This window comes from Aotus nancymaae, unplaced genomic scaffold (assembly GCF_030222135.1).
Source record: "Aotus nancymaae isolate 86718 unplaced genomic scaffold, 86718_ANA_hifiasm-v0.15.2.pri h1tg000015l_0, whole genome shotgun sequence".
NCBI lineage: Eukaryota > Metazoa > Chordata > Mammalia > Primates > Aotidae > Aotus > Aotus nancymaae.
In genome coordinates, this window is record NW_026988426.1 from 707,837 (window position 1) to 732,548 (window position 24,712).

The window sequence follows — 24,712 nt, forward strand, 5'->3', positions numbered from 1 at the left end:
AAAAAGACCAAGTGCGGTGGCTCACACCTGTAATTCCAGCACTTTGGGAGGCCAAGGCGGGCAAAGATTTTTGATTATAAAATCAGGAGTTTGAGAACAGCCTGGCCAATATGGTGAAATCCCATTTCTACTAAAAATACAAAAATTAGCCGGATGTGGTGGCATGCGTCTGTAGTCCCAGCTACTTGGGAGACTGAGGCAAGAGAATCGCTTGAACTTGGGAGGTGGAGATTGCAGTGAGCTGAGATTTCACCACTGCACTCCAGCCTGGGTGACCGAGCGAGACTCCATCTCAAAAAAAAAAAAATTAAAAAATTAAAAAAATTAGTGAAGGGTGGTAGCAGTTCTGCAGTCCTAGCTACTTTGAAGGCTGAGGCAGGAGGCTCACTTGACCGGAGTTCAAGGTTACAGTGAGCTATAACACCATTGCACTCCAGGCTGAGCAACAGAGTGAGACTGTCTCTACTGGGTGTGGTGGCTCATGCCTGTAATACCAACATTTTGGGAGGTGGTGGTGGGAGGATCCTTTGAGCTCAGGAGTTTGAGAACAGTCTGAGCAACATAGTGAGACTCATCTCTATCAAAAGTTAAAAAAAAAAAAAAAACATTAGCTAGGCATGGTGACACCTGCCTGTAGTCCCAGCTACTCAGGAGGCTGGGGTGAGAAGATCACTTGAGCCTGGGAGGTCAAGGCTGCAGTGAGCTATGATGGTGCCACTATACTCCAGCATGGGAGAGTGAGACCCTGTCTCAAAATAATCAAACAAGCAAACACTCATACACACACACACACACACACGGAAGCACAGTTGCAATTCCTTCCCTTTCAAAGAATAGAGTCTTTTTCTTCTTGTTGCATAAGGAAATTCTCTGTGTATTCTGGAAGTGAGCTCCCTAGCCCCTCATTGGAGGAAATAAGCCTTGTATAATGACAGATGCAGCTGGTTGTTTTTAATTCTTGGCATCTCATCACAGCCTTAGACCAGAATCAACCTTCCTAACAATTTTTGTGGCCTCAGTACCACGGAGTTGGTGGCGACCTCAAACAAATTCACACAGCATCTGCAAGCTGCTCACTGGTCCTGCTTGCAGGAAGTCTAGTCCTCCTTAGGTAAGGTGGATGGCCCAGGTGGGAGGAGGTCAGGCCACAGGAATCTCCAGTGGATGGGCTATCCAGACAGAGAGAAAGCCCAGGGTCTGGGTGAGGAGACCTTAGGCAGGTCCCAGATGACCATGTTTAATAACAATTAGGTAATGACCATGTATTCTTCCGTAGTCACTTCCTCTCTTCCAGCTACAGTAGGTCTCTAAAGAAAAAAAAAATATATGAGCAGAATATGGGCCGGGTGCAGTGGCTCCCTCCTGTAATCCCAGCGCTTTGGGAGGCTGAGGCACGTGGATCACCTGAGGTCAGGAGTTCGTGACCAGCGTGGCCAACATGGTGAAACTCCATTTCTATTAAAAATATAATATATTTTATATATATATATAATATATATATATATTTTGTATACAAAAATTAGCCAGGCATGGTGGCAGGCGCCTATAATCCCAGCTACTCAGGAGGCTGAAGCAGGACAATAGCTTGAGCCTGGGGCAGAGGTTGCAGTGAGCTGACATCTCGCCAATCTACTCCATCTAGGGCGACAGAGTGAGTTCAAGAGTTCAAGACCCCAGGCATAGGGCACATTACAAAAAAAAAAAAAAGAAAAAAAAGGAAAAAGAGTTCAAGACCCACGTGGCCAACATAGTGAAACCCCATCTCCTACTAAAAATACAAAAAATTAGCTGGATGTGGTAGCATGCACCTGTGATCCAGCTACTTGTGAGGCTGAGACAGGAGAATCGCTTGAACCCAGGAGGTGGAGGCTACAGTAAGCTGAGATCGCGCCACTGCACTCCAGCCTGGGTGACACAGCAGGACTCTGTCCTAAAAAAAAAAAAAAAAAAGAGAGAGAAAGAGGAGATTCAGGGAAGAAGGTAAATTGACAATCTTGACAATCTCTCTCTCTCTGTCTCCAAATATATATATGTGTGTGTGTGTGTGTGTGTGTGTGTGTGTATATATATATTTTATATATATATATATATATTATATATATATATATAATAGCACTTAAAGCGGGGACAGTTTTAGCTGTGTATTTTCCAAAAGTTGTGTGATCTACAAATAAAAATCTACTTTTGTGGTTACTTTTGGTCCGCATGAGAAATGGGAGTCCTTTGCAGAGAGCATGGGAGACCCATGAGTCCTTTGCAGTCCTCTTTTCTGCCTCTGAGGGTGAAATGAGAGTGTGAAGCACTTTGGGAGGTGGCCATTCACACAGGCTCGGTGCACAACATAGCTGCTGTCCTCCTTGTGTGACTACATTCATCATGAGCCATGTCTGAAAGAATTAATCACATTTCATATGCTAGCATGCTGTCTGTTTGACTGTGCTGTTGTTTTAATGAGAGCATCATTGACAATTCTGTAACCTGATTGCGCTGCCTAATTGCATTCTATGTAATAATGCGTGGGCTTGAGGATGAGGCAGGTTTGGGGGAGAAGGAGGGAGAATGCACGTGTGAATTAGGGAAAGGTCTCTCCTTCTTTGGAGCATGGATGGGTTCAATGCCCTCCTCATGCTACTAAGTATTTGGCTTGACACTACCAGTTGTGTGTCTAAAGTTTTTTTTGTGTGTGTGTATGTGTGTATCTGTCTCTAGGGCTGAGCAGGATCTCCACCTTCCTCTGGTAGCATGTTACTCAGAACCATGCATTAATCCTAGCCCTCCTAAAAACACAATACATGTGTACTTTCAGTGAGATTATATTCAAAATAAAAGAGTACGTTGAGAGGCCATTTATTTTTTAAAAATGAGTACTTCCAATGTGATTATATTCAATATAAAAGAGTACTTTTAGTGGGATTATATTCAAAATAAAAGAGGACTTTGAGAGGGAGTATATTTTACTTAAAAGAGTACATTGTGTGGGATTATATTCAATATAAAAGAGTAATTAGAGAGGCAGTATATTTTTTATAATAGAGTACTTTGAGTGTGAATATATACAAAATAAAGAAATACTTTTAGTGGGATTATATTCAAAATAAATGAGTATTTTGAGAGGCAGCATATTTTTTATAAAAGAGTAATTTGAGTGGGATTATATTCAATATAAATGAGTAATTTGAGAGGGAGTGTATTTTTTATAAAATAGTACATTGAGTGTGATTATATTCAATATAAAAGAGTAGTTTGAGTTTGATTATATTCAAAATAAAACAGTACTTTGAGAGGGAGTATTTTTTTATAAAAGAGGATTTTCAATGTGATTATATGCAAAATAAAAGACTACTTTGAGAGGGCTTATATTTTTAAAAAATGAGTAATTGCATTGTGATTACATTTAAAATAAAACAGTACATTGAGAGGGAGTATATGTTTAATAAAAGAGTACTTTGTGTTTGATTATATTCAATATAAAAGAGTGCTTTCAGAGGTAGTATATTTTTTACAAAAGAATACTTTGAGTTTAATTATATTCAATATAAAAGAGTACTCTGAGAGGGAGTATATTTTTTTATAAAAGAGTACATCAAGTGCGATTATATTCAAAATAAAAGACTACTTCGAGAGGGTTTATATTTTTTATAAAAGAGTATTTTGAGTTTGATTATATTCAAAATAAAATAGTAGAGTGAGAGCGAGGATTTTTTTTTTATAAAAGAGTACTTCCAGTGTGATTATATTCAAAATAAAAGAGTACTTTGAAAGGGTTTATATTTTTTATAAAAGACTACTTTGAGTTTGATTATATTCAATATAAAAGAGTAGTTTGAGAGGGAGTATATTTTTTAAAAAAGAGTACTTTGAGTTTGATTACATACAATATAAAAGAGTACATTGAGAGGGAGTATATTTTTTATAAAAGAGTACTTTGAGTGTGATTATATTCAATATAAAGAGTACTTTGAGAGGGAGTATATTTTTTATAAAAGTCTACATTGAGTTTGATTATATTCAATATAAAAGAGTACCTTGTGTTTGATTATGTTCAATATAAAAGAATACTTTGAGTGAGATTATATTCAATATAAAAGAGTACATTGTGCGTGATTAAATTCAATATAAAAGAATACTTTGAGTGTGATTATAGCCAATATAAAAGAGTACTTTGAGAGGGAATATTTTTTTATAAAGAGTAAGTCCAGTGTGATTATATTCAAAATGAAAGACTACTCTGAGAGCGTTTATATTTTTTATAAAAGAGTACTTTGAGTGTGATTATATTCAATATAAAAGAGTACTTTGAGAGGGAGTATATTTTTTATAAAAATATAAAAATATAAAATATAAAATATAAAATATTTATAAAAATATAAAAGAGTAGGTCCAATGTGTTTATAAAAGAGTACATTAAGTGTGATTATATTCAACATAAAAGAGTACTTCGAGTGTGATTATATTCAATATAAAAGAGTATTTTGAGAGGGAGTATATTTTTTATAAAAGAGTACTTTGAGAGGGAGTATATTTTTTATAAAAGAGCATTTCCAGTGTGATTATATTCAATATAAAAGAGTACTTTGAGAGGGAGTATGTTTTTTATAAAAGAGTAATTTGAGTGTGATTATATTCAATATAAATTAGTACTTTGAGAGGGAGTATATTTTTCATAAAAGAGTACTTTGAGAGGAAGTATATTTTTTATAAAATAGTACTTTGAGTGTGATTATATTCAATATAAAAGAGTACTTTGAGTGTCATTATATTCAATATGAAAGAGTACTTTGAGTATGATTATATTCAAAATAAAAGAGTACTTTGAGAGGGAGTGTATTTTTCATAAAAGAGTACTTTCAGTGTGATTATATTCAATATGAAAGAGTACTTTGAGTGTGATTATATTCAATATAAATGAGTACATTGAGAGGGAGTATATTTTTTATAAAATTGTACTTTGAGTGTGATTATATTCAATATAAAATAGTACATTGAGTGTGATTATATTCAATATAAAAGAGTACTTTGAGAGGGAATATATTTTTCATAAAAGAGCACCTCCAGTGTGATTATATTCAATATAAAAGAGTACTTTGAGTGTGATTATATTCAATCTAAAAGAGTACTTTGAGAGGGAGTATATATTTTATAAAAAAGGACTTTGAGAGGGAGTACATTTTTTATAAAAGAGTAATTTGAGAGTGATTATATTCAATATAAAAAGTAATTTGAGAGTGAGTATATTTTTTATAAAAGAGTACTTTGAGTGTGATTGTATTCAATATGAAAGAGTACTTTGAGAGGGAGTATGTTTTATATGAAGACTATTTTGAGTGTGATTATATTCCATATAAAAGAGCATTTTGAGAAGGAGTATATTTTTTATAAAAGAGTATTTTGTGTGTTATTATATTTAATATAAATGAGTACTTTGAGAGGGAGTATATTTTTTATAAAAGACTACTTCCAGTTTGATTGTATGCAAAATAAAATAGTACTTTGAAAGGGATTATATTCTTTATAAAATAGTACTTCGTGTGTGATCATATTCAATATAAAAGAGTACTTTGAGAGGGAGTATATTTTTTATAAAAGAGTACTTTGTGTGTGATTATATTCAATATAAAAGAGTACTTTGAGAGGGAGTATATTTTTGATAAAAAGTAATTCCACTGTGATTATATTCAATGTAAAAGAGTACTTTGAGACGGAGTATATTTTTTATAAAAAGTACTTTGTGTGTGATTATATTCAACATAAAACTGTACTTTGAGAGGGAGTATATTTTTTATAAAAGAGTACTTTCAGTGTGATTATATTCAATATAAAAGAGTACTTTGAGAGGGAGTATGTTTTTTATAAAAGAGTACTTTGAGAGGGAGTATATATTTTTTATAAAAAGTAATTCCAGTGTGATTATATTCAATGTAAAAGAGTAGTTTGAGAGGGAGTATATTTTTCATAAAAAGTGATTCCAGTGTGATTATATTCAATGTAAAAGAGTGCTTTGAGAGGGAGTATATTTTTTATAAAATTTTATAAAATTTTTTATACTTCCAGTGTGATTATATTCAATATAAAAGAGTACTTTGAGAGGGAGTATATTTTTTATAAAAGAGTCCATTTAGTGTGATTATATTCAATATAAAATAGTATTTGAGAGGGAGTATATTTTTTATAAAAGAGTACTTTGCGTGAGATTATATTCAATATAAAAGAGTATTTTGAGAGGTAGTATATTTTTTATAAAAGAGTACATTGAGTGTGATTATATTCAATATAAAAGGGTACATTGAGTGTGTTTATATTCAATATAAAAGAGTACATTGAGGAGTATATTTTTTATAAAAGAGTACTTTGAGTATGATTATATTCAATATAAAAGAGTACTTTGAGAGGGAGTATATTTTTTATAAAAGAATACTTTGAGAGGGAGGATATTTTTTATAAAAAGTAATTCCAGTGTGATTATATTGAATGTAAAGGAGTATTTTGTGAAGGAGTATATTATTTATAAAAGAGTATTTTGTGTGTGATTATATTCAATATAAAAGAGTACTTTGAGAGTGAGTATATTTTTTATAAGAGTACTTTGAGCGGGAGTATATTTTTTATGAGTACTTTGAGTGTGATTATATTCAATACAAAAGAGTACTTTGAGTGTCATTATATTCAATATGAAAGAGTACTTTGAGTATGATTATATTCAAAATAAAAGAGTACTTTGAGAGGGAGTGTATTTTTTATAAAAGAGTACTTTCAGTGTGATTATATTCAATACGAAAGAGTACTTTGAGTGTGATTTTATTCAATATAAAAGAGGACTTTGATAGGGAGTATATTTTTTATAAAATAGTACAATGAGTGTGATTATATTCAATATAAAAGAGAACTTTGAGTGTGATTATATACAATATAAAAGAGTACTTTGAGAGGGAGTACATTTTTTATAAAAGAGTAGATTGAGTGTGATTATATTGAGTATAAAAGAGTACTTTGAGTGTGATTATATTCAATATAAAAGAGGACTTTGAGAGGGAGTATATTTTTTATAAAAGAGTAGTTTGAGTGTGATTATATTCAATACAAAAGAGTACTTTGAGTGTGATTATATTCAATATAAAAGAGTAATTTGAGAGGGAGTATATTTTCTATAAAAAAGGACTTTGAGAGGGAGTACATTTTTTATAAAAGAGTACTTTGTGTGTGATTATATTCAATATAAAAGAGTTCTTTGAGAGGGAGTATTTTTTTTATAAAATAGTACTTTAGTGTGATTAAATTCAATATAAAAGGGTACATTGAGTGTGTTTATATTCAATATAAAAGAGAACATTGAGAGGGAGTATATTTTTTATAAAAGAGTACTTCCTGTGTGATTATATTCAATATAAAGGAGTATTTTGAGAGGGAGTATATTTTTTATAAAAGAGTACTTTGAGTGTGATTGTATTCAATACAAAAGAGTACTTTGACAGGGAGTATATTTTTTATACAAGAGTCCATTTAGTGTGATTATATTCAATATAAAGTAGTACTTTGATAGGGAGTATATTTTTTATAAAAGACTATTTTGAGTGTGATTATATGCAATATAAAAGAGCACTTTGAGAAGGAGTATATTTTTTATAAAAGAGTACTTTGTGTGTGACTATATTCAACATAAAAGAGTATTTTGAGAAGCAGTATATTTTTTATAAAAGAGTACATCCAGTGTGATTATATTCAATATAAAAGAGTACTTTGAGAGGGAGTGTATTTTATATAAAAGAGTACTTTGAGTGTGATTATATTCAATATAAAAATGTACTTTGAGAGGGAGTATATTTTTTATAAAAGAGTACTTCCAGTGTGATTATATTCAAAATAAAAGAGTACTTTGAGAGGGAGTGTATTTTTCATAAAAGAGTACTCTCAGTGTGATTATATTCAATATGAAAGAGTAATTTGAGAAAGGGTATATTTTTTATAAAAGAGTATATTAAGTGTGATTATATTCAATATAAACGAGTACTTTGAGAGGGAGTATATTTTTTATAAAATTGTACTTTGAGTGTGATTATATTCAATATAAAATAGTACTTTGAGTGTGATTATATTCAATATAAAAGAGTAGTTTGAGAGGGAGTATATTTTTCATAAAAGAGCAGTTCCAGTGTGATTATATTCAATATAAAAGAGTACTTTGAGAGGGAGTGCATTTTTTATAAAAGAGTAGTTTGAGTGTGATTATATTCAATATAAAATAGTACTTTGAGTGTAATTATATTCAATCTAAAAGAGTACTTTGAGAGGGAGTATATTTTTTATAAAAAAGGACTTTCAGAGGGAGTACATTTTTTATAAAAGAGTAATTTGAGAGTGATTATATTCAATATAAAAATGTAATTTGAGAGTATATTTTTTATAAAAGAGTACTTTGAGTGCGATTGTATTCAATATGAAAGAGTACTTTGAGAGAGAGTATGTTTTATATGAAGACTATTTTGAGTGTGATTATATTCCATATAAAAGAGCATTTTGAGAAGGAGTATATTTTTTATAAAAGAGTATTTTGTGTGTTATTATATTCAATATAAATGAGTACTTTGAGAGGGAGTATATTTTTTATAAAAGACTACTTCCAGTTTGATTATATTCAAAATAAAATAGTACTTTGAAAGGGATTATATTCTTTATAAAATAGTAATTTGTGTGTGATTGTATTCAATATAAAATAGTACTTTGAGAGGGAGTATATTTTTTATAGAAGAGTACTTTGAGTGTGATTACATTCAATATAAAAGAGTAGTTTGAGACGGAGTATATTTTTTATAAAACAGTACCTTGAGAACGTGTATATTTTTTATAAAAGACTACTTTAAATGTGATTATATTGAATATAAAAGTGTACTTTGAGAGGGACTATATTTATTATAAAACAGTTCTTTGAGAGGGAGTATATTTTTCATAAGAGTACGTTGAGAGGGAGTATTTTCTCATAAAAGAGTACTTTGAGAGGGAGTACATTTTTTATAAAAGAGTACTTTGCGTGACATTATATTCAATATAAAAGAGTATTTTGAGAGGGAGTTATTTTTTATAAAAGAGTACATTGAGTGTGATTATATTCAATATAAAAGTGTACACTGAGTGTGTTTATATTCAATATAAAAGAGTACATTGAGAGGGAGTATATTTTTCATAAAAGTGTACTCTGAGTGTGATTATATTCAGTATAAAAGAGTACTTTGAGAGGGAGTATATCTTTATAAAAGAATACTTTGAGAGGGAGGATATTTTTTATAAAAAGAAATTCCAGTGTGATTATATTGAATGTTAAGGAGTACTTTGAGAAGGAGTATATTTTTTATAAAAGAGTACTTTGAGTGTGATTATATTCAATATAAAAGAGTACTTTGAGAGTGAGTATATTTTTTTATAAAAGAGTACTTTGAGAGGGAGTATATTTTTTATAAAAGAGTACTTTGAGTGTGATTATATTCAATACAAAAGAGTACTTTGAGTGTCATTATATTCAATATGAAAGAGTACTTTCAGTATGATTATATTCAAAATAAAAGAGTACTTTGAGAGGGAGTGTATTTTTTATAAAAGAGTAATTTCAGTGTGATTATATTCAATACGAAAGAGTACTTTGAGTGTGATTTATAAAAAAGGACTTTGAGAGGGAGTACATTTTTTATAAAAGAGTACTTTGTGTGTGATTATATTCAATATAAAAGAGTACTTTGAGAGGGAGTATATTTTTTATAAAATAGTACTTTAGTGTGATTAAATTCAATATAAAAGGGTACATTGAGTGTGTTTATATTCAATATAAAAGAGAACACTGAGAGGGAGTATATTTTTTATAAAAGAGTACTTCCTGTGTGATTATATTCAATATAAAGGAGTATTTTGAGAGGGAGTATATTTTTTATAAAAGAGTACTTTGAGTGTGATTATATTCAATATAAAAGAGTACTTTGAGAGGGAGTATATTTTTGATAAAAAGTAATTCCACTGTGATTATATTCAATGTAAAAGAGTACTTTGAGATGGAGTATATTTTTTATAAAAAGTAGTTTGTGTGTGATTATATTCAATATAAAACTGTACTTTGAGAGGGAGTATATTTTTTATAAAAGAGTACTTTCAGTGTGATTATGTTCAATATAAAAGAGTACTTTGAGAGGGAGTATATTTTTTATAAAAGAGTACTTTGAGAGGGAGTATATATTTTTTATAAAAAGTAATTCCAATGTGATTATATTCAATGTAAAAGAGTAGTTTGAGAGGGAGTATATTTTTTATAAAAAGTGATTCCAGTGTGATTATATTCAATGTAAAAGAGTGCTTTGAGAGGGAGTATATTTTTTATAAAATTGTACTTCCAGTGTGATTATATTCAATATAAAAGAGTACTTTGAGAGGGAGTATATTTTTCATAAAAGAGTACTTTGAGTGTGATTGTATTCAATACAAAAGAGTACTTTGACAGGGAGTATATTTTTTATAAAAGAGTCCATTTAATGTGAGTATATTCAATATAAAATAGTACTTTGAGAGGGAGTATATTTTTTATAAAAGACTATTTTGAGTGTGATTATATGCAATATAAAAGAGCACTTTGAGAAGGAGTATATTTTTTATAAAAGAGTACTTTGTGTGTGACTATATTCAACATAAAAGAGTATTTTGAGAAGCAGTATATTTTTTATAAAAGAGTACATCCAGTGTGATTATATTCAATATAAAAGAGTACTTTGAGTGTGATTATATCCAATATAAAGAAGTACTTTTAGAGGGAGTATATTTTTTATAAAAGAGTACTTCCAGTGTGATTATATTCAAAATAAAATAGTAGTTTGAAAGGGAGTATATTTTTTATAAAACAGCACTTTGAGTGTGATTATGTTCAAAATAAAATGGTACTTTGACAGGGAGTATATTTTTTATAAAAGAGTACTTTGAATGTGATTATATTCAATATAAAATAGTACCTTGAGAGGGACTGTATTTTTTATAATAGATTAGTTTGAGTGTGATTATATTCAATATGACAGAGTACTTTGAGTGGGATTATATTCAATATAAAAGAGTACTTTGAGAAAGGGTATATTTTTTATAAAAGAGTACATTGAGTGTGATTATATTTAATATAAAAGAGTACTTCGAGTGTGATTATATTCAATATAAAAGAGTACTTTGAGAGGGAGTATACTTTTTATAAAAGAGCACTTCCAGTGTGATTATATTCAATATAAAAGAGTACTTTGAGAGGGAGTATATTTTTTATAAAAGAGTAATTTGAGTGTGATTATATTCAATTTAAAATAGTACTTTGAGAGGGAGTATATTTTTCATAAAAGAGTACTTTGAGAGGGAGTATATTTTTTATAAAATAGTACTTTGAGTGTGATTATATTCAATATAAAAGAGTACTTTGAGTGTGATTATATTCAATATGAAAGAGTACTTTGAGTGTGATTATATTCAATATAAACGAGTACTTTGAGAGGGAGTGTATTTTTTATAAAATTTTACTTTGAGTGTGATTATATTCAATATAAAATAGTACTTTGAGTGTTATTATATTCAATGTAAAAGAGTACTTTGAGAGGGAGTATATTTTTCATAAAAGAGCACTTCCAGTGTGATTATATTCAGTATAAACGAGTACTTTGAGTGTGATTATATTCAATATAAAAGAGTACATTGAGAGGGAGTATATTGTTTATAAAAAAGGATTTTGAGAGGGAGTACATTTTTTATAAAAGAGTACTTTGAGAGTGATTATATTCAATATAAAAATGTAATTTGAGAGGGAGTACATTTTTTATAAAAGAGTAGTTTGAGTGTGATTATATTCAATATAAAAGAGTACTTTGTGTGTCATTATATTCAATATGAAAGAGTATTTTGAGTATGATTATATTCAAAATAAAAGAGTACTTTTAGCGGGAGTGTATTTTTTATAAAAGAGTACTTTCAGTGTGATCATATTCAATATAAAAGAGTACTTTGAGTGTGATTATATTCAATATAAAAGAGGACTTTGAGAGGGAGTATATTTTTTATAAAATACTACTTTGAGTCTGATTATATTCAATATAAAAGAGTACTTTGAGTGTGATTATATTCAATATAAAAGAGTACTTTGAGAGGGACTATAATTTTTATAAAAGAGTACTTTGAGAGGGAGTATATATTTCATAAAAGAGTACTTTGAGAGGGAGTATATTTTTTATAAAAGAGTGCTTTGCATGAGATTATATTCAATATAAAAGAGTACTTTGAGAGGGAGTATATTTTTTATAAAAGAGTACATTGAGTGTGATTATATTCAATATAAAAGGGTACATTGAGTGTGTTTATATTCAATATAAAAGAGAACATGGAGAGGGAGTTTATTTTTTATAAAAGAGTACTTCCAGTGTGATTATATTCAATATAAAAGAGTACTTTGAGAGGGAGTATATTTTTTATAAAAGAGTATTTTGAGAAGGAGTATATTTTTTATAAAAGAGTACTTTGAATGTGATTATATTCAATATAAAAGAGTACTTTGAGAAGGACTATATTTTTTATAAGAGTTCTTTGAGAGGCAATATATTTTTTATAAAAGAGTACATTGAGAGGAAGTATATTTTTTATAAAAGAGTACTCCGACTGTGATTATATCCAATATAAAAGTGTACTTTGAGAGGGAGTATATTTTTTATAAAACAGTAATTTGAGTGTGATTATATTCAATATAAAAGGGTACCTTGAGAGGGAGTGTATTTTTTATAATAGAGTAGTTTGAGTGTGATTATATTCAATATGAAAGAGTACTTTGAGCATGATTATATTCAATATAAAAGAGAACTTTGAGAGGGAGTATATTTTTTATAAAATAGTACTTTGAGTGTGATTATATTCAATATAAAAGAGTACTATGAGTGTGATTATATTCCATATAAAAGAGTACTTTGAGAGGGAGTATATTTTTTATAAAAGAGCACTTCCAGTGTGATTATATTCAATATAAAAGAATAATTTGAGAGGGAGTATATTTTTTATAAAAGAGTAGTTTGAGTGTGATTATATTCAATATAAAAGAGTACTTTGAGTGTGATTATATTCAATATAAAAGAGTACTTTGTGGGGGGGTACATTTTTTATAAAAGAGTACTTTGGGTGTGATGATATTCAATTTAAAAGAGTACTTTGTGGGGGGTATATTTTTTATAAAAGAGTACTTTGAGTGTGATGATATTCAATATAAAAGAGTACTTTGAGCGGGAACATATTTTTTTTAAAGAGTCCTTCCAGTGTGATTGTATTCAAAATAAAGTAGTATTTTGAAAGAGAGTATATTTTGTATAAAAGAGTACTTCCAGTGTTACTATATTCAAAAAAAATAGTACTTTGAGAGGGAGTATATTTTTTATAAAAGAGTACATTGAGTGTGATTACATTCAATATAAAAGAGTAGTTTGAGAGGGAGTAAATTTTTTATAAAAGAGTACTTTGAGTGTGATTACATTCAATGTAAAAAAGTACTTTGAGTGGGAGTATATTTTCTATTAAAGAGTAGTTTGAGAGTGATTATATTCAATACAAAAGAGTACTTTGACAGGGAGCATATTTTTTATAAAAGAGTCCTTTGAGTGTGATTAAATTCAATATCAAAGAGTAATTTGAGAGGGAGTACATTTTTTACAAAAGAGTACTTTGTGTGTGATTATATTCAATATAAGAGAGTAGTTTGAAAGGCAGTATTTTTTTTTTATAAAAGAGAACTTTTAGTGAGATTATATTCAAAATAAAAGAGTACTTTGTGACGGAGTATATTTTTTATAAAATAGTACTTTGAGTGTGATTATATTCAATATAAAAGAGTACTTTGAGGGGCAGTATATTTTTTTACAAAAGGGTACTTTGAGTGTGATTATATTTAGTATAAAAGAGAAATCTGAGAGGCAGTAAATTTTTTATAAAAGAGTACATCCAGTGTGATTATATTCAATATAAAAGAGTACTTTGAGAGGGTTTATATTTTTTAAAAATGAGTACTTTGAGTGAGATTATATTCAGTAAAGAAGAGTAGTTTGATAGGGAGTATATTTTTTATAAAAGAGTACTTCCAGTGTGATTATATTCAATATAAAAGAGTACTTTTAGTGGGATTATATTCAAAATAAAAGAGTACTTTGAGAGGGAGTATATTTTCTATAAAAGAGTAGTTTAAGTGTGATTATATTGAATATAAAAGAGTAATCTGAGAGGCAGTATATTTTTTATAAAAAGTACTTCCAGTGTGATTATATTCAAAATAAAATGGTACTGTGAGAGGTAGAATATTTTTCATAAAAGAGTAGTTTGAGGGTGATTATATTCAAATAAACTCCTACTGTGAGAGGGAGTATATTTTTTATAAAAGAGTACATTGAGTGTGATTATATTCAATATAAAAGAGTACTTTGATAGGGAGTATATTCAATATAAAAGAGTTCTGTGAGTGTGATTATATTAAATATAAAAGAGTAGTTTTAGTCTGATTACATTCAAAATAAAAGAATACCTTGAGAGGGAGTATATTTTTTATAAAAGAGTAATTTGATGGAGAATATATTAAAAAAAAAGGGTAGATAGAAAGGGAATATATTTTTTATAAAAGAGTACTTTGTGTGGGATTATATTCAATATGAAAGAGTACTTTGTGTGGATGTATTTTTTTTATAAAAGAATACATTCAGTGTGAATATATTCAAAATAAATTAGTATTTTGATAGTATATTTTTTATACAGAGTACTTTAAGTGTGATTATATTCAAAATGAAAGAGTATTTTGAGAGGGAGTATATTTTTTATAAAAGAGTACTTTGAGTGTGATTATATTTAAAATAAAACAGTACTGTGAGAAGGACTATATTTTTTGTAAAAGAGTACTTTGAGTGTGATTATATTCAAAATAAAAGTACTTTGAGAAGAAATATATTTTTTATAAAAGACTACTTTGAGTGTGATTATATTCAATATAAAAGAGTACTTTGAGACTGAGTATATTTTTTATAAAAGAGTAATTTGACTGTGATTATATTCAAAATAAAAGACTAATTTCAGAGGGAGTATATTTTTTATAAAACAGTAATTGAGTGGGATCATATTCAAAATAAAAGAGTACTTTGAGTGGGATTATATTCAGTATTAAAGTGTATGTTGAGAGGGAATATATTTTTTATAAAACACTACTTTGAGTTTGATTATATTTAAAATAAAAGAGTACTTTGAGTGGGATTTTTTTTTATAAAAGAGTACTTTGTGTGTGATTATATTCAATATGAAACAGTACTGTGAGAGGGAGTATATTTTTTATAAAGAGTATAATGAGTTTGATTACATTCACTATAAATAGTATTTTGAGAGGGAGTATATTTATTTTAAAATACTACCTTGAGTTTGATTATATTCAAAATAATATTGTCCTTTGAAAGGGAGTGTATTTTTTATAAAGGAGTACTTTGTGTTTGATTATATTCGAAATAAAAGAATACTTTGAGAGGGAGAATTTTTTTTATAAAAGATTAATTACAGTTTGATTATACTCAATATAAAAGAGTAATTTTAGTGGGATTATTTTCAAAATAAAAGAGTGCTTTGAGAGGGAGTATATTTTTTGTAAAAGACTACTTTGTGTGTGATTATATTCAATATAAAAGAGTATTTTAAGAGGGAGTAAATTTTTATAAAACAATAATTTGAGTGGGATTATACTCAATATAAAATAGTACTTTGAGTGGGAGTATATGTTTTATAAAAGAGTACTTACAGTGTGATTATATTCAATATAAAAGTGTACATTTAGTGAGATTTTATTCAAAATAAAAGAGTACTTTCAGAGGGAGAATATTTTTTATAAAAGAGTATTTCCAGTGTCATTATATTCAATATAAAACAATAGTTTTAGTGGCATTATATTCAAAATAAAAGAGTACATTGTGAGGGAGTATATTTTTTATAAAAGAGTTCTTCCAGTGTGATTATATTCAATATAAAAGAGTACTTTGTGCGTGATTATATTCAAAATAAAGGAGTAATTTTAGAGGTAGTATATTTTTTATAAAAGAATAATTTGAGTGGTATTATATTCAAAATAAAAGAATACATTGAGAGGCAGTATATTTTTTATAAAATAGTACTTTGAGTTTGATTATATTCAATATAAAAGAGTACTTTGAAAGGGAATATATTTTTTATAAAAGAGTACTTTGAGTGGGATTATACTTAAAATAAAAGAGTACTTTGAGAGGGAGTATATTTTTTATACTAGAATACTTTCCGTTTGATTATATTCAATATAAAAGAGTAATTTTAGTGGGGCTCTATTCAAAATAAAACAGTACTCTGAGAGGGAGTATATTTTTTATAAAAGAGTACATTGAGTGTGATTATATTCAATATAAAAGAGTAATTTTAGTGGGATTATACTCAAAATAAAAGAATACTTTGTGAAGGCATATGTTTTTGATAAAACAATACTTTGATTGGGATTATATTCAATATAAAAGAGTACTTTGAGAGGGAGTTTTTTTTATAAAAGAGTACTTTGAGTGTGATTATATTCAAAATCAAAGAGTACTTTGAGAGTCTTTATACTTTTTATAAAAGAGTACTTTGAGAGGGAATATATTTTTTATAAAAGAGTACTTCCAGTGTGATTATATTCAAAATAAAACAGTACTGTGAGAGGGAATAGATTTTTTATAAAAGAGTACATTGAGTGTGATTATATTCAATATAAAAGAGTACTTTTATTCAGATTATATTCAAAATAAAGCAGTAGTTTGAGAGGGAGTGTATTTTTTATAAAAGACTACCTAGAGTGTCATTATATTCAAAATAAAAGAGTATTTTGAGAGGGTTTATATTTTTTATAAAAGAGTACTTTGCGAGGGAGTATATTTTTTATTAAAGAATACTTTGGGATTTTTTTTTAATAAAAGAGTACTTTGAGTGTGATTATATTCAATATAAAAGAGTACTTTCGGTGGGATTATATTGAAAATAAAAGAGTACTTTGAGAGGGAGTATATTTTTTATAAATGAGTACTTTGATAGGGAGTATATTTTTTACATAGCAGTACTTTGAGTGTGATTATATCCAAAATAAAGGAGTACTTTGAGAGGGAGTATCATTTTTATAAAAGAGTACATTGTGTGTGATTATATTCCAAATAAAAGAGTACTTTGAGAGTTAGTATATTTTATATAAAAGAGTACATTAAGTGTGATTATATTCAAAGTAAAAGAGAACTTTGTGCAGGACAGTATTTTTCATAAAAGAGTAATCTGAGTGTGATTACATTCAATATAAAAGAGTAAATTTAGTGGGATTACATTCAAAATAAAATAGTACTTTGAGAGGGAGTATATTTTTTATAAAAGATTAATATGAGTGTGATAATATTCAAAATAAAAGAGTACTTTGAGAGGGAATAACATTTTTATAAAAGAGTACATTGTGTGTGATTATATTCCAAATAAAAGAGTACATTGAGAGGGAGTATATATTTTATAAAAGAGTACTTTGAGAGGTAGCATATTTTTTATAAAAGAGTAATTTGAGTGTGATTATATTCAAAATAAAAGGGTATTTTGAGAGGGAGTATATTATTTTTTATAAAAGAGTAGTTTGCGTGTGATTATATTCAAAATAAAAGAGGACTTTCAGAAGGAGTATATTTTTCATATAAGAGTAGTTTGAGTGTGATTGTATACAAAATATAAGAGTAGTTTGAGAGGGAGAATATTTTTTATAAAAGAGTACTTTGAGTGTGATTATAGTCAAAATAAAAGAGTTCTTTGAGAGGGAGTATATTTTGTATAATAGAATACTTTGAGAGGTACTATATTTTTTATAAAATAGTACTTTGAGTGTGAATATATTCCAAATAAAAGATTACATTGAGAGGGAGTATATTTTTTATAAAAGACTACTTTGAGACGGAGTATATTTTTTAAAACAGAGTATTTTGAGTGTAAAAATATTCAAACTAAAACAGGAATTTCAGATTGGGTATATTTTTTAGAAAACAGTCTTTTAAGATGGAGTATATTTTTTTAAAAAGGGTAGTTTGAGTTAGATTATATTCAAAATAATTGAGTATTTTGAGAGGGAGTATATTTTTCATAAAAGACTGCTTTGAGTGTGATTATATTCAAACTAAAAGAGTACATTGTGAGGGAGTGTATTTTTTATAAAAGAGTATTTTGAGAGGGAGTATATTTTTTATAAATGAAGACCTTGAGTGTGATTATATTAAAAAGAAAGAGTACTTTGAGTGGGACTATGTTTTTTATAAAAGAGTAGTTTGAGTGTGATTATATTCAAAATAAAAGAGTACTTTGAGAGGACTATATTTTTTATAAACGAGTACTTTAAAAGGGTGTATATCTTTTATAAAAGAGCAATTTTAGTGTGATTATATTCAAAATAAAAGGACTTTGAGAGGGAGTATATTTTTTATAAAGGAGTACTTTGAGTCTGATTATATTCAAAATAAAAGAGTACTTTTAGAGGTAGTATTTTTTACAAAGAGTATTTTTAGAGGGAGTGTATTTTTTATAAAAGAGTTCTTTGAGTGTGATTATATTCAAAGTAAAAGAGTACTTTGAGAGGGAATATATTTTTTATAAAGGAGTACTTTGAGTGTGATTGTATTCAAAATTAGTACTTTGAGAGGAAGTATATTTTTTATAAAAGTATATTGAGAGGGAGTATATTTTCTATAAAAGAGAACTTTGAGTGTGATTATATTGAAAATAAAAGTAATATGAGAGGTAGTATATTTTGTAAAAAGAGTATTTTTAGAGAGAGTGTATTTTTTATAAAAGAGAACTTTGAGTGTGATTATATTCAAAATAAATGAGTATATTGTGAGGGAGTATTTTTTTATAAAAGAGTATTTTGAGAGGGAGTATATTTTTTATAAAAGAGTAACTTTAGAGGGAGTATATTTTTTTATAAGTGCTATAGCACTTAAAGTGGGGACAGTTTTAGCTGTGTAATTTGAAAAACTTGCCTCTAAGTGCATAGATGATGAAGTTAAAATGAGGGAACTGTGTCCATTTGAGTTGAGCATTCTTTCAGTGAGAAAGGATTTGGTTATATTTTAATTCTTTATAACTGATTCTCATTCTTATCAATCAACTGTGACTTTTCCATGTTAATTTCTAGCAGAGGTAATAGAATTAATCCAAATCCTAGGTGTATTGAAGTCCCGATTGACAAGTATTCTTAAGAAACCAGGTACTGAGCTGAAAAAGGGTTGGTTTCACAATGGGCCTTAAGGCGCACAGAAATCACTGGGCAAAATTCGAAAAACAGAGACAGAATGTGACTCGCCTAAGGCTTTTCCCTTGAAAGTATGTCGGTGAGTGACTGGCAGAAGGCTGGTTATCAAATCCAAATCCCTTGCCGTCTACTTTCAGAAGGTTCTGTGCCTACCCAACGCTCAATGTTACAGTTAAATGGATTAATAAGGACTTTACTGGATTGAAGTCAACATTAGAAGACATTAGATTCCATCGGCACAGTCTTTGGTGCCTTGTCACTAATGACAATTTGCCCAGTTACAATTTTAACATTGGGTCTAACCTGAGAGATCTTGACATTCAGCTGGAAACTGTTGAAAAGTCTTGATTAACGAAGGAGTTCCTGTTACAAAGGAAGAGCTGAGAACCCTCTTCAGCAAACATGAGCTGGCCTCAGTTTTAAATGGGAAATGAGATGGTTTCAATCAACATCCTCTCTCGGATCATCAAGATAAATTGCTTAGAACATACATGTATTGTGTTTTTAGGAGGGCTGGGGTCTCTCCAAGGTTCTGAGTAACATGCTAACACAGGAAGTAGGAGGTGCTCCTCAGACCTGGAGACAGACCTACAGATCCACATACACACACACACACACACACACACCATCTAGATACACAAATGGTAGTGTTGAGCCAAATATTTGTATGAGGAGGGCTTTGAACACATCCATGCTCCAAAGGAAGAGACACCTTTCCCTAATGGACACATCCATTCTCCCTCCTCCCGCATCCCTGCCTCCTTCCCAAGCTCACGCACTATTACACAGAACACATTGAGGCAGGGCTATCAGGTTCGAGCCTTTTCAATGACGCTCTCTTTAAAACCAACAGCACAGTCAAACAGAGAGCATACTTGCATATGAAATGTGATTTATTCTTTCCGACATGGCTCATGAAGTCTGAAGACACCAACATCCTGAAGCTATTACAGCAGCACCAGCTCCTCCCAGAGTCTCCAGCTCTGCATCCTCAAGCTATAACAGCAGCACCACCTCCAACCTGGATCTCCAGCTCAATGACTCTCAGACTTGAAAGGCATCACGAGCCACTTCCCATGTCTCTGTGTCCCTGGAATTAGAACAACAGCACCAGCTCCTCCATGGGTCTACAGCTCCACAACCCCCAAGCTATAACAGTAGCACCAGCTCCTCCTTGGATCTCCAGCTCAGTGACTCACAGACTTGGCAGTCATCACAAGCCCCTCCCCTGGTCTCTGTTACCCTGGAATTAGAACAGTAGCACCAGCTCCTCCCTGGGTCTCCAGCTCCACAATCCTCAATATAAAACAGCAGCACCAGCTCTTCCCTGGATCTCCAGCTCAATGACTCTCAGACTTGGCAGGCATCACGAGCCCCTCCCTATATTGTTCTGACCCTGGAGTTGGAACAGCAGCACCAGCTTCTCCCTGGGTCTCCAGCTCCACAATCCTCCAGCTATATCAGCAGCAGCAGCTCCTCCAGGGATCTCCAGGGCAATGACTCTCAAACTTGAAAGGCATGATGAGCCCCTCCCCATGTCTCTCTGACTCTGGAATTAGAACAGCAGCACCAGCTCCTCCCTGAGTCTCCACCTCCACAAACTTCAATGTGTAACAGCAGCACCAGATCCACCCTGGAACTTCAGCTCAATGACTCTCAGACTTGGCAGGCAGCACAAGCACATCCCAGGTTCTTCTGACCCTCAAATTAGAACAGTAGCACCAGCTCCTCCCTGGGTCTCCAGTTCCACAATCCTCAAGCTACAACAGCAGCACCCGCTCCTCCCTGGATCTCCAGCTCAGTGACTCTCAGACATGGCAGGCATCAGAAGCCCCTCCCCTGGATTCGCTTACCCTCAAATTTCAACAGCACCAGCAGCTCCTCCCTGGGTCTCCACCTCCACAATCCTCAAGCTATAACCGCAGCACCAGCTCCTCCCTGGATCTCCAGCACAATGACTCTCAGACTTGAAAGGCATCACGAGTCCCTCCCCAAGTCTCTCTCACCATGGAATTAGAAAAGCAGCACCAGCTCCTCCCTGGGTCTCCAGCTCCACAATCCTCAAGCTATAACAGCAGCAACAACTCCTCCGTGGATCTCCAGTGCAATGACTCTCAGAATTGAAAGGCATCTCGAGCCCCTCCCCATGTCTCTCTTACCCTGGAATTAGAACAGCAACACCAGTTCCTCCCTGGGTCTCCAGATCCACAATCCTCAAGCTATAACAGCAGCACCAGCTCCTCCCTGGATCTCCAGCTCAATGACTCTCAGACTTGGCAGGCATCACAAGCTCCTCCCCAGGTCTCTATGACCCTCAAATTAGAACAGCAACCCCAGCTCCTCCCTGGGTCTCCAGCTCCACAATTCTCAATCTATAACAGCAGCACCACCTCCTCCCTATATCTCCAGTGCAATGACTCTCAGACTTGAAAGACCTCACGAGCCCCTCCCCATGTCTCTCTTACCCTGGAATTAGAACAGCAGCAATAGCTCCTGCCTAGGTTTCCAGCTCCACAAACGTCAAGCTATAAAAACAGCATCAGCTCCTCCCTGGATCTCCAGCTCAATGACTCTCAGACTTGGCAGATGTCACAAGCCCCTCCCCAGGTCTCTCTGACCCTCAACTTAGAGCAGCAGCACCAGCTCCTCTCTGGGTCTCCAGCTCCACAATCCTCAAGTTATAATAGCAGCCCCAGCTCCTACCTGAGTTCTCCAAATCAATGACTCTCAGACTTGGCAGGCATCAGAAGCCCCTCCCCAGGTTTCTCTGACCCTCAAATTAAAACAGCAATACCAGCTCATCCCTGGTCTCCAGCTCCACAATCCTCAAGCTATGACAGCAGCAGCAGCTCCTCCCTGGATCTCCAGCGCAATGACTCTCAGACTTGAAAGGCATCTCGAGGCCCTCCCCATATCTCTCTGACCCGGGAATAAGAACAGCACCACCAGCTCCTCACTGGGTCTTCAGCTATACAATCCTCAAGCTATAAGAGCAGCAGCAGCTCCTCCCTGGATCTCCAGCGCAATGACTCTCAGACTTGAAAGGCATCTCGAGGCCCTCCCCATATCTCTCTGACCCGGGAATAAGAACAGGACCACCAGCTCCTCACTGGGTCTTCAGCTATACAATCCTCAAGCTATAAGAGCAGCAGCAGCTCCTACCTGGATCTCCAGCTCAATGACTCTAAGACTTGGCAGGCATCACAAGCCCCTCCCCAGTTCTCTCTGACATTCAAATTAGAACAGCAGCATCAGCTCCTCCCTGGTCTCCAGCTCCACAATCTTCAAGCTATAACAGCAACACCAGCTCCTTCCTGGATCTCCAGCACAATGACTCTCACAGTTGAAAGGCATCACGACCCCCTCCCCATGTCTCTCTGACCCTGGAATTAGAACAGCAGCACCAGCTTCTCCCTGGGTCTCCAGCTCCACAATCCTCAAGCTATAAAAGCAGCATCAGCTCATCCCTGGATCTCTAGCTCAATGACTCAGACTTGGCAGGCATCACAAGACCCTCCCCAGGTCTCTCTGACCCTCAAGATAGAACAGCAGCACCAGCTCCTCCCTGGGTATCCAGTTCCACAATCCTCAAGCTATAACAGCAGCAGCAGAAGCTCATCTGTAAATATCCAGAGCAATGACCCTTAGACTTGAAAGGCACCAGAAGCCCCTCCCCATGTCTCTCTGAGCCTGGAATTAGAACAACAGCACCAGCTCCTCCCTGGGTCTCCAGCTCCACAATCCTCAAGCTATAACAGCAGCAGCAGCTCCTCCATGGATCTCCCTGGCAATGACTCTCAGGCTTGAAAGGCATTATGAGGCCCTCCCCATGTCTCTCTGACCCTGGAATTAGAACAGCAGCCCCAGCTCCTCCCTGGGTCTCCAGCTCCACAAACCTCAAGCTCTAACATCAGCACAAGCTCCTCCCTGCATCTCCAGGTCAATGACTCTCAGAATGGGCATGAATCACAAGCCCCTCCACAGGTCTCTCTGACCCTGGAATTAGAACAGCAGCCCCAGCTCCTCCCCGGGTCTCCAGCTCCACAAACCTCAAGCTGTAACAGCAGCACCAGCTCCTCCCTGCATCTCCAGCTCAATGCCTCTCAGACTGGGCAGGTGTCACAAGCCCCTCCACAGGTCTCTCTGACCCTGGAATTAGAACAACAGCACCATCTCTCTGGGTCTCCACCCCGCAATCCTCAAGATATAAAAGCAGCACCAGCTCCTCCATGGATCTCCAGCTCAATGACTCTCAGACTTTTCAGGCATCACAGCCCCTCCCCATGTCTCTCTGACCCTCAAATTAGAACAGCAGCACCAGCTACTCACCAGGTCTCCAGCTCCATAACCCTCAAACTTCAACTGTAGCAGTGGGTCCTCCCTGGGGCCAGGAGCTCCGGGACCCTCAGACTTACACGGAGGCATCAATGGCTCCTCCCCAAACTCCAGCTTCAAGATCATCAAACTTAAACTGCAAAACCTGCTCCTCCCTGGACTCCAGCTCCACGAAAATCAAAGTAAAAGTGCAGCACCTGCTCCTCCCGGGTCTCAAGCTCCACGACTATTAAATTTAAACTGCAGCACCTGCTCCTCTCCAGATTCCAGCTCCATGATGCTTAATCTTCCACACCTGCACCAGCCATTCCCAATCTCCAGCTCAACAGCTGTCAGACTTGACAGGACGCACCAGCTCTGCCCCACAGCTAAACATCCATCAAAGTTCTTTTATTTAGAATATACTCACTCTCAAAGTACTCTTTTATTTAGAATACATCCAGTCGCAAAGTACTCATTTATTAAAAATATACTCACACTCAAAGTACTCATTTATTTAGAATATACTCATACTGAAAATACTCTTTTATATAGAATACACTCACTCTCAAAGTATTCTTTTAAAAAAAACATACCCTCAAATTAAAATTTTATTTAAAATATACTCACTCTCAAAATACTCTTTTATAAAAAGTATACTCACGCTCAATGTACTCTTTTACTTAGAATATAATCACTCTCAAAATACTCCTTTACAAAAAATAGACTCACACTCAAAGTACTCTTTTATTTAGACTATACTCACAACGTACACATTTATAAAAAATACACTCACCCTCAAAGTACACTTCTATTAAAAAATACAGCCCCTCTCAAAGTACTCTTTCATTTAGAATATACTCACTCTCAAATTACACTTTTATAAAAATTATACCTACTCGAAATGTACTCTTTTCTTTATAATATACTCCATCACAAATTACTTTTTATTTAGAATATATTCACACTCAAAATACACTTTTATAAAAAATATACTAACTATAAAAGTACCCTTTTATTTAGAATACACTCACAAACTACGGTTTTACAAAAACTATACAGCCTCCCAAAATACAATTTTAT

At 32.5% G+C, this 24,712-nt stretch overlaps 1 protein-coding gene across 3 annotated transcripts in view; it reads right to left on the reverse strand.

The window, feature by feature from the left end:
- Positions 1-24,712, reverse strand: part of ZKSCAN1 (zinc finger with KRAB and SCAN domains 1) — an 82,746-nt gene that overhangs the window by 25,734 nt on the left and 32,300 nt on the right. Inside the window, exon 1 of one of the 3 annotated variants that reach the window (XM_064376413.1) lies at positions 20,191-21,111. The exons of the other annotated variants lie outside the window; for them this stretch is intronic. The gene's annotated coding sequence lies outside the window, so the exon portion shown is untranslated. Of the gene's footprint in view, positions 1-20,190; positions 21,112-24,712 lie in introns of those variants that run through there. 3 annotated transcript variants of the gene reach the window in all.